We start from the raw sequence: 15,287 nt of genomic DNA, 5'->3' as shown, positions 1-15,287 counted from the left end.
AGATTCAATTCTTTTTTTTTCCACAAATATCTGACATAAGCTTTGCCGTGGAAGCTGAACTGTTATGGTTAAATATGAAGTAAACCAATGTCTTTGGAATTTAAAACGGATGAACCTGAGTTCTAGGGAAAGAAAAATGAATTACATGGCTATACTAACCCACATAGGGTACATGGCATCCCTCTACATTAGGCAGAAAGCAATTAATTAGAAGAAATGTTCTGCCAAGATGATTATACCTGTGGCTGATGAGTTGCTCTGAAATTAAGTCTAATTTGTTCAGGACCATAAATCACAGAGACTGTGAGAGGCAAGGCAGGATGGGCAGACTCAGGGAGGACTATTGTCCATCGTGCTGACAGGCTATCCCCGCTTTATAAAACATTTCAGATTCTGTGTGTGGTGAGTATTGTTGACACGACCACGATAGCATAATCAATTTTTTATTTCCTCTGGCTATGTCTTTTTCTTTCACACCCCACCCCCAAATTTATCAGAAGCTCTGAATGGTTTTTCTGAGGCAACGGCCTCATTCTGTGATCTCTGCTAGGTTATGTGATCCAGGCTGAGCCCTGAGTTGCTGGGATTGTAGCTGAGTGCCACCGTGGCCAGCCTCCTGAGCCTTTTGTCTTGAGACAGGGTCTCATGTCGTTCAAGCTGCCTTCCAACATGCTATCTATAGCTGAGACTGACCTTGAATTCATGATGTTTCTGCCCCAACCTTTCAAGCTGCTTAAACTTACTTTCTTGGCCAGCGGCTCAGCAGTTCTTTGCTTTCTTGCAGTTCTGGGGATTGTACTGAGGGCCTGACATGCTAGGCAAGTGCTTTATCAATTGAGCTGTCTCTCCAGTCTATAAACTTTCTAATGGGTTATTAAATGAACAATTTCATGGACTGTGCCTTGTGGTGGTGGTATAGTCTTTCTCATCAGAGACCAAGGCTCTCTTTTAGAGAAAGCAGTTTATTATGTGTTAGCACAGTCTCTGGGGTGTTTCCCCCTCTCAAAGACGGCCCGATAGAGCAGAGTAGACTTCTTATGTAACGTTGGCTTATTTGTCTCCCATATAGGGTAGCTTACGTTCTGAGCGTGTACTTGAAAGTGCTGTGCTAAAAAGGGCGGGAATGGTGAGGGACGGGAAGGAAGGAAGTTGGAGGAGAGACGTGGGAGTGTTGTCATACACTCAAAAGGCTGACCAGCCAGTGTGGCTGTTTCCTGTTTTTTTCCCCTCTTACCTACACCTGTTGCCCAATGGTCAGGAAGCTATGGCAGGAAGATCGCCCCAAGTTTGAATCCAGCAGGGTTGCATAGCAAGTATCTCTCTCAAAAACCCAGAAACAAAACAAAACCCGAGCAGTTTCCACCGTCAGATGGCTATGTGCTGGCAGCAGGCCTCTAGCCTTGAATTTTGGTAAGTTTTTTTTTTCCAGCCTTTTTGTGACAGAATGCTTAGATGTGTGATGGTTCCTTTTGAGAACTTTAATGAGGGAAGGCGTTTGTTTGTTTGTTTGTTTGTTTTTTATCAGCGCCATGATGAAATGTATTGCAGTCACACAGATAGATGTAATCTTTGCCTTCACTTACCGGCTGACCACTTTGGAGCAAATCCTTGAGTCTCAGAATTAGTTTTTAATCTGTGTAATGCGAGTGGCTAGACCCTGGGTTTGTGGGAGCTGGCTGTAGGTAAGGAGCACATTATAAGATGTATGGCTGCCTTAATAAATTAAACAAATTCCAACAGCAGTGAGCTCCAGGAACACTGGCTCCCCTCTGTGCCACTGGGAATGTCTGTTTTGTTTTTCAAGATAGGGTTTCTCTGTGTGGCCTTGGCTTTCCTGGACTCCCTCTGTAGACCAGGCTGGCCCCGAACTCGCAGAGATCTGCCTGCCTCTGCTTCCTGAGTGCTGGGATTAAAGGTGTGTGAACGACTGCGCCCGGCTCGCTGATGATGTCATGCTTGTGAGCAAAGGTACAGCCTTGTCAGTTGTCCTAACACCCTCCTACTTAAATTGGGGTCCAGTCCAGGCGTGCATGTCCTGTTGTCATGTCTACGTACCCCTCTTTCACCTGGGACACGTGGCTGGTTTTGGTTTGGTTTGGTTTTAGAATAGCCCGCTGTTTTGTAGAATGCCTTCAATTTGGGTTTGATAGGTGTTTAATTAAACTGAAGTCATTGGGCGGAGAAATGGTAAAGGTGTTTGATGCCAGGCCTTACCATCTGATTGCAATCCATGCGCTCCATATTGTGGTAGAAGAGGACTGACGCCTACAGGCTGTCCATACAGGTGACATGGCTTGCACACACACACACACACACACACACACACACACACACACATGCATACACACATTTTTAAGATTGTTTAAAAAAAAAACCACAATATTCAGATTCCTCCCCCAATTCAAGAGTTTTCTCCCTACTGGCGGGAGGCTGTGAACAGTTATATACCCCTTCATGAGGTCCCAATAACAAAGCCAAGTTTGATTTCACTAAAGTTCACCCTGGAGAACCAATGGATATATTGGGCTTATTTATAGAACGTGGGAAAGGGGTTACCTACCTGGACATGAGCAACCCCCAAAGTAATCCCATTGGAAAGTCTTCCCCCAGCATGGAAGATGGCTTCCGGCAAGCTGCTTAACCCCTCAGCCTACATGCTCTAGTGCTTACCCAGAACCCCCAGGCCACGTGCAACTAGGAAAGAATTGCATACACCTGACTGCGGGGCATGGCTGGATACTCAGATACGAGGGACCTGGCCTGCTCCATCCCCTTTTATGAGGGCATGCCAGCAGTCAACCAGCCCACTGCGATGATCTTTTGCAGACAAACATTTGCTCTTATGAAGGTGGTCCGGCTCAAAAGATAGTGCTGGGTAGCATTCCTGTTCTAAAATATCAGACCTTCAGCCATTCATGGGAACATTTGCACACATCGCTGGGCTTTGCCTGACACTTCTGTGATGTTTCCCAAACTTCCATCATTTTCCTATAAATTTTAATTGTATCAAGAAGAACTTTCCCTTCTCCATTAACTCATGTTGCTCTGACCTCAGGGAATCTGTTTTAGTCTCTTCATTGGACTCTATTACCAACATTTATTTTGTGATTCAGTTGTCTAAGGCTATAAACCATCAGGGGCCCCTTTAATGATCCTTGTGTTCTGTATTTTTTTTTTTTTTTTTTTTAGCTAAAAATTTTACTTTCTGGTACCACAGATTTTACGGACTGAGTCTTTTTATTGAAATGTATTTTTTTCATAAAATATATTCGAATCAGTTTTCCCTCCCTGACTCCTCTCAGATTCTCTCCACCCCACCTCTCCCCTCGTGCAACTTCTCACACACACACACACACACACACACACACACACACACACAAGCACACTTTGAAAAAGAAACAGGCAAATAAACAGAAACAATTAAAAAAAAAACACACAAGAAACACACAGGCACATACGCAAAGGCAAAACCCATAAAATCACAACATCAGAAACCGGAATATACTGGATGTATTAACCCCCCTTAAGGGTAGGCCCCAGGTTCAGCAGTAAATGGCTAACATAAACAAACTCAGTGGAATTCTAGAGACATTTTGTCTCATATGCTCCCATGCTAGTCTCCCCTATATATTCTATTTCTCATTCTTTGGAAGATTCTCCCTCCCCAGAGTGTCTTCCTCTATACCTAATGTCAGTGGTCATGTGGATTGTAGCACGCCTTTTGAAGGCTTGAAAGCCAAGAGAAAACCTACCGTATTTGTCTCTTTTGGGTCTGGGTTGCCTTACTCAGGATGGGTTTTTCTAGTTCTATCCATTTTTTTTTTAACAGCTGAATGGTATTTTCCACTGTGTGAATGTACCCCATTTTCTTTATCCATTCTAAAGATGAGGAGCATCTGTACTGTTCCTCAGTTCCGGCTGTTGTGAAGAGGGCAGCGATGAATATGAATGAGCACCTGTCTCTGAAGTAGGATGTAGAGTCTTGGCATATGCCTAAGAATAGTAGAGCTGGGTCCTGAGGAACCACCACACTGATTTCCATAGAGGCTGTAAAGGTGTGTACTCCCACCAGCAATGGAGGAGTTTTCCCCATCCTCCCTAGCATGAACTGCCATCTGTGTTCTTGATCTTAGTTATTCTGACGGGTGTAAAACGGAATCTCAAAGTCGTTTTGATTTGCATTTCCCTGGTGACTAAGGATATTGAACATTTTCTTTGTATCTTGGCCATTTGAGATTCCTCTATTGAAAGCTCTGGTCAGGTCTGTTGTCCACTTTAAAAAAAAAGTGTTATTTTTACTTTATGTGCACTGGTATTTTGCCTGCATGTATGTCTGTGTGAGGGTATCAGATCCTGGAGTTACAAACAGTTGTGAGCTACCATGGAGTTGCTGGGATTTGAACCTGGGTCCTCTTGAACAGTCAGTGCTCTTAACTGCTGAGCCATCTCTGCAGCCCCTCTGTTTTTAATTTTGATGTTCAGTTTTTTTGTTGTTGTTCTTTTATATGTTTTTAGATACTAACCCTCTACTGAATGTGTAATTAGTAGAGATCTTTTTTCTATTCTAGGGCCTGAGCTTTGTCTGAATGACGTTGTCCTTTGGCACACAGAAGCTTTTGGTTTCATGAGGTCCCCGTTTGTTAACTGTTGATCTTAGTGTCTTGCACCAGTAATGTTCTGTTCAGAAAGCCCTTTCCTGTGCCAATGAATTCAAGGCTAATCTCCACTTTCTCTTCTGTCAGGTTTAGTGTATCTGGTTTTATGTTGAGGTCTTTGATCCACTTGGACTTTAGTTTTGTGCAGAGTGATAAGTATGAATCTTTCTGCATTCTTCTACATGAAGACATCTAGTTTGATCAGCACTATTTGTTAAAGGTGGTGTCTTTTTCCCAGTGTGTACGTTTGGCTTCTTTGGACTGAATTTTCCATCTAACCACATGCACATCTTGGGTAGAAAGCCTGGGAGGTTAAACCAAAAATGTTCTCAGTTGGAAATGAACCTTACATGACAAAATGAGGAAGTAGGAAGGCATATTCTGTTGCTTTAAGAGACAACATCTAATATTCATTTTATAGCCTTCCTCCTCCTCCTCCTTCTCCTCCTCTTCTTCTTTTCTTCCTCCTTCTCCTTTCTTCTTTTTTTCCTTCTCCTCCTTCTCTTCCTCCTCTTCCTTCTCCTTCTTCAGTTTTTCAAGACAGAGTTTCTCTGAGTAGCCTCTCAGTAGGCTCTCCTGGATTCACTTTGTAGACCAGGCTGGCCTTAAACTCACAGCGGTCCACCTGCCTCTGCCTCTCCCAGTGTGCTGGGATTACAGGTACGCACCGCTGCACCCGGCTTGGTTAGTCCTCTTGCCACTGACCTATCTCTATTCCTGAAGATAGAAGGTGACTTCTAGATTGGGAGCCTACTCAAAATGGACTGCCACAGCCTGGTAAGTTAAAAAACAAACAAACATGGAGTTAGTGTTGAAAAGTTGTCTACAGACACACTACCCTGAACATTCCCAGGCTTCTCTGACCCGAGAAGCTTAAGCAGGATTGGTCCTGGATAGTACTCAGATGAGAAAAAGTTTGTTTGGTACTGGGTCTCACGATAAAGACACTTGCTCTGTAGCCCAGGCTGTCCTCAAAACTGGTTGGTCTCCTATGACAGCCTGCCAACTGCAGCAATTGCGAGCCTGTGCCCCAGCACTTTTGATATTCAATGACTGATTGCCAAGCAAAACAAACTTGTTGAACAAGTTTGGTTGCTGTAAAGCTTGCATAGTGATTCACACACAGAATGACTTATAACCTAGTCACAGTGAAACTGCGTCATGAAGGCAAACGTGTTAAAGGCAGTTTGCCAGCTATTACCACAAATCCAGAATTGATATTTAACTTCTTTGGTTTTTTGTTTGTTTGTTTGTTTGTTTGTTTGTTTGTTTTGCTTTGAGACTAGCAGTTGGTGGAACTTGCTTTGTAAATCGGGCTGGCCTTGAACTTAGAGAGATCCTTCTTTCTCCTCTGCCTCACGAGTGCTAGGATTAAAGGTATACACCACTACAATCTTTGAGGCAGGTTCTGTGTATAGTCCAGGTGGACCTTATAGCCTAAACTACTATCGAATCTATAATCCTGAGCCAGGCAACAGAGGAGACGTACACCTTTTATCCCGGCCCTTGGGGAGGCAGAGGCAGGCAGATCTCTGTGAATCTGAGGCCAGCCTGATCTACAGAGCGAGTTCCAGGACATCCAAGGCTACACAGAGAAACCTTCTGGGGAAAAAAACCAAAATCTATGATTCTTGTGCCTTCACCTCCTGAATGCTAGGAATATAGGTGTGTGCCACTACAGTTAACTTAATTCCGTGTGTGTGTGTGTGTGTGTGTGTGTGTGTGTGTGTGTGTATGTGTGTGAGAGAGAGAGAGAGAGGGGTAGGGGGGAGGGAGAGAGCACATACATGTGTTCATGCCTGTGTCTTTTACTGGGAATGAGCTACATCCCAATTTTTTTTTTTTTCTGTATAGCCTTGGCTGTCCTGGAACTCGCTCTGTAGAGCAGGGTAGCCTCAGACTCACAGAGATCCTGCCTCTGCCTCCCTGAGTACTGGGATTATAGGCATGTGCCCTGCTCCAATATCATAAATTGCTGGGTATACAGTTAAAGACATGGGGGAAGAAATTGTATCTTCGATGAGTATTTCAAATGAATATACTGAGCAGGATGGATTACGTTAAACATTTTTTTTTCATTTCTGTTAGCATACCTCTGTAAAACTAGTTATATGCAGATGTGGTGATGCCCAGGCAGGAGCATTGCTGTAAGTTTGAGACCAGCTTGGGATATATAGTGGGTAGCAGGTCAACTGGAAATACATAGCAAGACTGTATGAAAAAAATCAACAACTTATTAAGACAAAACATAGACTGTTTATGCCACACACCATCCTCTGCTTTGACTCCCATTCAGTTGTGTGTATGGGATGGAAAAGTTGTGAATAATGTGTGTGCGCACGCATGTGTAAATGGACGTGTACAAGTGTGTGAGATCTACCCTAGGTATCTTTCCTCTAGTGTCATCCATCTTGTTGTTGTTGTTTTGGTTTTGGTTTTCTTTTTTTTTTTTATTTTTATTATTAGTCACATTTTTTAAACTCTGTATCCCAGCTGTTTTTGTTTTTGAGCCAGGGTCTCTCATTGGCATGGAGCTTGTGACTGAACTAGACTAGCTGACTAGCAAGCCCCAGAGATCTGCCTGTCTCTACTTCTGACGTCTGGCTTTAGGTGGGTTCCAAGGCTCAAACTCAGACCCTCATGCTGTTTCCCAGCCCCACTAATTATCTTGCAGTCACCTTTATTTCCTACAGGTTTTTTTCTCTTAATTACATTTATTTAAAGTACAGTGGTATCTTTAAGTATAAGAAAATAATTCAGCTCACGCTTTATGTCATTTTTAAGATTTCAACAGAGTAATCAATTTGACTGTGTTTTCCAAAACTACTGTTCCACCTTGGATTTTGAATTAAAAATGGAACCATTGGTCCTTGGGGCTAGAGAGAGGGCTCAGCAGTTAGGCGCATTGGCTCTTCTGACCTCCATGGGCACTGGGTACTCATGGGGTACACAGACATCTATGCAGGCAAAACACTCATCTACATAAAATGAATCAAAATGGTCCTTTACCACAGACTGTCCAAAGACCATCCCAGTTGATTGCCAGCCTGTCTTATCCCCCCCCACCACCACACCTCATCTGGCGTGAACTCTAGTTCCTCCTTAAGAAGAAGAAAGTGCAATTGTAAGATGGTTCAGCGGGGAAAGCGGGGAAACCTCAGGACCTGGGTTCAATCCTTGGCATGAAGGTAGAAGGGGGAAACCGACTACACAGATTGTCCTCTGACCCCCTCACTCCTGCTGTGGCAGGCACATGCCTGCCACACCCCCACCCTTCACCGCCATATACACACTAATAAATGATTGAACAAAGGACAGGTAAGATGGGGATAGTGAAAGTGTGGATTTCTTGAAAAGCTCGTCATGTTATGTGAGCAGGTTCTTGTTTTAAAGCCCAAGTGTGGGATATGGGACTGCCTTCATCTGTCCACGGCTGACAGTTGCCTCACGAGGCTCAGAGAGGGACATGGCCTTTGCCAGCTGGAATTAGTGGAATTCTGAGGACTCCTCCGGAAGAATATAAATATGAGCTCCCAGAGAGACAATGGTGGCTTGGGGAAAGGAACGGAGGACTGCTTGCCCCGTTTGCTGGCGATTGCTGATATCCTGATGGCTGGTAGTAGTGTTGCCCCAGAAAGAACCCGACAACCCTACCCAACTGGAAGAAGTAAAGCAGTCTGAGACCCCTCTCCCTTCTAGCCCTCTTTCTTTCCCACCTAGGGTTGGGGGGTTGGAAGGGAGGTAGAGGCTTTAGGGACCCCATATAGAGTTAAATAACTCCCATGGGAGCGATGGTGCACATCTGTAATCCTGGCACTTGGCAGGCGGAGGCAGAATGACTGCTGCACATTCAAAGCCAGTCCTAGGCTATGTTTTGTGTTCCAGGCCAGAAAGAGCTACACACAGTGAAGATGCTGTCCCAAACCAAACAGACAGACCACCAAACGAGTAGAAACAATGAAGAATTAGCTGAGAACTGTCTTCATAAAAGTCAGCCACGAAAACTAACAAAGATGTATGCTCTCAAACTTTTTAATATTAAAAGAAATCTCAAAAGGCTGGAAAGATGGCTCAGAACTTAGGGGTGCTTGCTGCTCTTCCAAAGGATTTGGTTCCCACACCCACATCAAGTGGCTTATAATTGTAACTTCATCTTCAGGAGACCGAATTCCCTCTTCTGGTATCTGAGGACACATGTACACACACACACACACACACACACACACACACACACACACACCATACATGCACATAAAACTAAATTCTGGGGCTGGAGAGATGGCCCCAGCAGTTTGCTGTCCTTCCACAAAAAAAAAAAAAAAAAAAAAAAAAAAGCCTGAGTTCAGTTCTTAGCACCCCACATTGGTAGGATCTGGCTGCTTTTCCAGATGACCCAGGTTCAATTCTGAGCACCTCCATAAACAGTTCACAATAGTCTGTAAAAACAGTCCCAGGGGATCCAGTACTCTCTGCTTCTCTCCAAGAGTACCCTCACTCGCATGGCACACAGACACACAAATAAAAATAAATAAATATTTAAAAAATATTTTTCTTTAAATACAGGGTCTTACTGTGTAGCTTTGCCTAGCCTGGAACTCTTTGTGTAGGCCGAGATAGCCTCAGACTCCTAGAGATCTGCCTGCCTCTACCTCCCAAATGCTGGGATTAAAGGGTGCGCTCCGCTATGCCTGGCCCTTTAAAAAACGCTTTAAATTGGAAGTTAAAAGCTAAGAATAGAGATGGGCAAAAAGGGAAGGGACAGATAAGAAGAACTGCATGAGAGTTTGCTTGAACTCAGGAAAGAAACTAACCAACTACCTCAGAAGTGAATAAATTACAAGCCATTCACAGAAGAAGTGATTCTAATGGAATTTAAGAATAGCGTGAGAAACAGAAAAGAAACTAGATCAAGAGAAGTCAAAGGGGTAAGAGGGAAATGGGAGGGGGGGAACGGAAACTGTGCAAAATCCTCAGCATGTGTTCAGCTGAAGTCCCCGAAGAGAAATAACAGGAGAGAGCTAATTTCCAAAGACGGATTCAAGAAAACTTTCTAGAAATGAGAGAATTGGATCTCAAAAGGGCCCTTTACGAACTTGGGGAACTGACCTGTATCAATTAACTGTGAGACATGCTTTGATAAAAATTTACACTTTTTTCCTCATTTTATACTTTATTATCAGTATGGGGGGGGCAACTTTTTTTTTTTTTTTTTTTTTTTTTGAGACAGGGTTTCTCTGCATAGCCCTGGCTGTCATTTTGGGACAACTTTTGGGAGTAGGTTCTCTGTTTCCACCATGGAGTCCTAGATTTAACTCAAGTTGTCATGCTTGGGTGGCAAGTCCACTTATGCCCCCAAATTTAGACTTTAAAGACAAACTCTAGGCAAGAGTTAGTCATGTGGCTTAGTGGTGGATGATCTTAACATGGGTGAGGCCTCTTTCAACCCTAGCACACACACAAATCCATTCAAAAGGTCAAATTGTTTTCATAAATAAGCAAATTTGGCTGAGTCAAGACTTAAGAGTGGAAGAATGGAACAAAGCTATGAAGAAATGCAAGGAAAAGGGCAAGCCAAGCCCGGTACAGCAGTGCACACCTGTAATTCCGGCACTCGAGGCAGAGGCAGGTGGATCTTTGTGAGTCTGAGGCCAGTCTGGCCTACGAAGCAAGTCCAGGACATCCAAGGCTACACAGAGAAACCCTGTCTTGGAAAAAAGGCAAGCCAAAACATTTCTAAGTAGCCTGGCTGTCATACATATATATATATATGACATATATATGTGTGTGTGTGTGTGTGCGCGCGCCTGTGTGTCTGTTGAGCCTGTGTGTGTGTTTAGTACAGGGTTTTGCTCTATATTTACTGAACAGTGTGGAAAACATGGTTTGGGAAAGGAAGGAGGGATTCTGTACAGAAGTCTTAAACAGCTCTACAAAGCTGTAAAGGCACTTTACTGACCACACGTATCCCAGAATGACATGCAAAAGCACATACACGTCATGAACCTATATCCACATGCTGCTTCCGAAATTTATGGTTGATATCTGTTTGGTTTAAGGTCGCTTTCAGAAAACAATTACTACAACATGCACACACACAGAGAACAGTATTCTGGGTCAGGGGCAGGAAGCTACACAATTTAAGACGAAAGCTCTGCATTTAGCTGAGGTTGTAAAAGCTGATCGCGTGGGGAATTCAAAGCATAGTCAGGGAGATCACGTTGTTCTTAAAGGCAGGTGACACCTAAGTCGGCTGGATCTGCATAAGGACGGCAGGTGGGCTACATGGTCTTACGTGACCTCAAGGCATATTATTGACTCAGCCGCCAGGTCTGGGAAAAGTTCAGTCTCTGAGGGCAAGAGATGTTTTCAGAAAATGCATCACCCTTCTGGTGAGAGCCTGGAAGATAATGCAAGGACTTCAACAGCAACCACACCAGAGGCTATTCCTGTGATATTTGGGCAAATAATACAGTGGACTTTTAAACAGTATTCAGGCTGTGAAAGAGGATGGGGACTTTTGAAGTTGGACTAAATGCATTTTGCATCATCATGTGGCAAGCCTGTGTGGGCCAAGAAATGGAATGTCGTGGTTGAATAAAAAAGATACTTCAGAGCTGGGGGTGACTGCACATGCTTGTCATCCCAGCACTGAGTATTTGGGGAGGCTGAGGTGGTATGGCCTTTCTGGAGGGCGTACATTGCTTTGGGCAGACTTTGAGATTACACGGCCTTGTTCCACTTCCGGTTCACTCTCTCTGCTTCAGGCTTTCAGTTGGGGATGTGATTTCTTGGTTTCTGGCTCCGACGGCCGTGCCTGCCTGTTGCCCTACCTCCCCACTATGATGGACTCTTATCCACTTGGAACTGTAAGCCAAAACCAACTTGGTGGCTTGAGTAAGAATCGCCCCATAGGCATCATCTCTAGTTGATAAACTGTTTGAAAGGTTTAGGAGGTGTGGCCCAGTGGAGTGGGTGTGTCCTTGTTGGAATATGCGTATCATTAGGAGTGGGCTCTGAGGTTTCATAAGCCTTGACAGGTCCAGTCTCTTCCCCACCCCATCTCCCTTTCTCTCTCTGCCTGCTGCCTGTGGATGAGGACTTAAAGCTCTTAGCTACTGCTCTGACACCAGGCCTGTCTGCTTCCCACCATGAGGATAATGGACTAAACCTCTGAAACTGTAAACGGGACTCCAATTCAGTGCTTCCTTTAAGAAGAGTTGCCAGAAAGCTTGGATAGCTTAATTGATGAGGGATCAGACCCTCAGTCTGAGAGCCTGTGGTTCAAACCCCCACTACCTTTCTTTAAGAAGCCTCAGATGGCTCAGTAAGACACCAGCTCTTAAGTCTAGATGTCTGGGGTTCAAACCCAAGCAGAACTATTTTGAGCCGGGTGTGGTGGAAGAAATCTATCACCGGGGTGGGCTTTAAGGTTTCAAAAGCCCATGACAGGCCCAGTCTCTCTCTCTTGGCCTACAGGTTAGGATATAGCTCTTGAGTTACTTTTCTAGTACCATGCCTGCCACCATACTCCCTTCCATGATAGTGGACTAATTAAATATTAATTAAAGGCCCCCAATTAAGTCCTTTTTTAAATAAGAGTTGCCATGATCATGGTGTCTCTTCATAGTAAGGTTAAGACACCTTCCTTAGGCTCTGCTCTGGCTTCTCAGGTTGCCTGGTGCTTTCCTCTGATCCTCCAAGTTGCCTTTTAGACACAATCTCTTCTCTAGCTCCTTCAACTCTGTCCCATATAATCCCTAAAAGGACTTGAGTCCTTGGTGCCTAATGCAAGCTGACACTGGTGTCTGAATCAAGGTTATCTCAGAGTTCTATGTACTCTTGTATTCTCTTTGGGGACAGGGTATAACTAAGCCAGGCGTGGTGGCACACACCTTTAATCCCAGCACTCAGGAGGCAGAGGCAAGATCTCTGTGGGTTCAAGGCCAGCCTCTGTTCAAGGAAGTCCAAGACAGCCTGGGCTCTGTGACACAGAGACACCCTGTCTTGAAAAAAAAAAAAAAAGCTGGGCACCGTGGCGCATGCCTGTAATCCCAGCATTCAGGGAGGCAGAGACAGGCAGATCTCTGTGAGTTCGAGGCCAGCTTGGTCTACAAAGTGAGTCCAGGACAGCCAAGGCTACACAGAGAAACCCTGTCTCAAAAAAAAAAAAAAAAAAAAAAAACCAAAGAGGGGGGAGGAAGAGAGAGAGAGAATATAACTATTTAGCCCAGGCTGGCTGCAAATTCACAATTCTCCTGTCTCAGACTCATAGGTATATAGCAGGGCCAAGATTCCTCCATCTGTCCCTGCCATAAGCCATCTTAGGTCTGACCTAGAGCTGACACCCACCAAGATTCCTCTATGAAAAATTAAAAATTACCCAACCCTGTTCCAAAAATTTAAGGTCAAGATGTACCAGCTAACTGCCACTCTTTGCTTCTATTAAATTGCTTGCTTACTCTACATCCACCTGAACTTGTCCACCGGGACATGATTCTTGCCTTTAAACGCTCCCTGCAGAAAACAGTTGGGACTGCTCTGTGAGAACTGTTTTCTCTCTAGCCTGCTTAATAAAGACTTTCAAATTTGAACTCTGGTCTTGTTGAGTGGTCTTGGGTCTTTGCCCCACAACAGAGTGCTGGGATTATAGGTTTTATATTTCTTCCTTTCCCTTCTGCTCCCCCACCCCCACCCCATCCATGTGTCTCCCCCACTCTTTGTGTGTATGTGTGTCCTCAGAGGACACACACTGTGGACAGAGGGCAAAGGACAACCTTGGCCGTTGTTCCTTAAGGGGCCACCCACCTTTGTTATTGAGATTGGCTCTCTCACTGGCCTGGAGTTCCTCAAGTAGACTAGGCTAGCTAGCCAGCAAATCCTAAGGATATGCCTGTCCCTCCCTCCCGCCCTCCCTCTCTCCCTTCCTCCCCAGCAATGAAATTACAAATATGTGCCACGATGCTTGGCTTTTAGAAAAAGAAATGTATCCTTTTTTAGTTATGTGTATGTCCATGTGCACCTGAGGGTAGGTGACCATATAACCCAGAGGCATTGGCTCACCCTGGAGCTGGACTTAAGGCAATTGTGAGCTGTCTAACATAGGTGCCAAGAGTTAACTCTGGTCCTTTTCTTATTTTTAAGATTTTTTTTTAAAATTTATTTTATGTTATGAGTGCTCTATCTGCATGTACATCTGCAGGCCAGAAGAGGGCAGGAGAGGGTATAGATGGTTGTGAGCCACCATGTGGTTGCTGGGAATTGAACTCAGGACCTCTGTTAAGAGCAGACCGTACATGCTCTTAACAGCTGAGCCATCTCTCCAGCTGATGGTCCTCATGAGAAGTATACGTTCTTTTGCTTGCTTGCTTGCTTGCCTGCCTTTGAGAAAAGTCTCTCTACATAGCATCGGCTGTCCTGGAACTCGCTCTATGACCAGGCTGGCCTCAAACTCACAGAGATCCACCTACCTCTGACTCCCTAGTGCTGAGATTCGGGCTGTACACTAGCACAGCAGCTGGAGTATATGCTCTTACGCTGGGTGTGAACTGCCACACCTGGCTTTTCCTGTGGGTTCTGGGACACTAACTCCGGCTCCGGCGCTTGCAAGACAAGTACTTTATTAGCGGAGCTAGTTTTCTAGCCAACGAGCACAGAATATTTTTTAAATAAAAAGTTTTAGGCCTGCAAGTGTTTGTCTAAAAAGTGCAAGACTTTGGTTCCATCTCCAGAACCCAAGAAAATTTTTGATTGTTTGTTTTTCACGAAAAGCTTTTAAAGTAAAAATCCTGTGTTTGCATATCTTCTTGAGATGTGAAATGCAGTTGATCATCTCACAGAAAGGTTTCAAGTCTTTATTTCTGGTACAAAGAGTAGGCAGTAGGAATGAGCACTAACTTACTGCTCCGACGGTAAATATGCCACCCCCAAAATGCCAATTAGCCATAGGGATTACTCTCAATTAAAGGCACCTGACACACAGCAGATTCATTTCTTCAGAAAACAAATGAACTCTCCTTCAGAAACATGCCCTCTGCGGAGCAAGAGAAACAATTTTTTAGTAGAATCCTGTGCACAGAGACCTTGTTAGAATAACTAGCATCGTGTACTTGAGACTCTTTTGGGTATATGCCTAGGAGTGTTATGGCTGGGTCTTGAGGAAGTGCTATTCCTAGTTGTCTGAGAATTTGCCAGATTGATTTCCAGAGTGTATGTACAAGTTTACATTCCCAGCAGCAGTGGAGGAGGGTTCCCCTTTCTCCACAACCTCTCCAGCATGTGTTGACTCTTGAGTTTTTGATCTTGGCCATTCTGATGGGTGTAAGGTGAAATCTTAGGGTCGTTTTGATTTGCATTTCCCTGATGGCTAATGAGGTTGAGCATTTCTTTAAGTGTTTCTCTGCCATTCGATATTCCTCTACAGAAAATTCTCTGTTTAGTTCTGTTCCCCATTTTTTAATTAGATTGTTCAACCATGTTTGTAGCAGCCTTACTTGTAGTAGCCAGAAGCTGGAAACAGCCCAGATGCCCCTCAGTGGAGAAATGGATGCACAAATTGTGGTACATATACACAATGGAATATTACTCAGCAACAACAACAAAAAAAAAAAAAAAAAAAAAAAAAAAAAAAAAAAA

The sequence above is a fragment of the Psammomys obesus genome, unplaced genomic scaffold, assembly GCF_907164565.1.
Source record: "Psammomys obesus unplaced genomic scaffold, mPsaObe1.curated_primary_1811, whole genome shotgun sequence".
Lineage (NCBI taxonomy): Eukaryota > Metazoa > Chordata > Mammalia > Rodentia > Muridae > Psammomys > Psammomys obesus.
Note: the sequence above shows the minus strand (reverse complement) of the source record.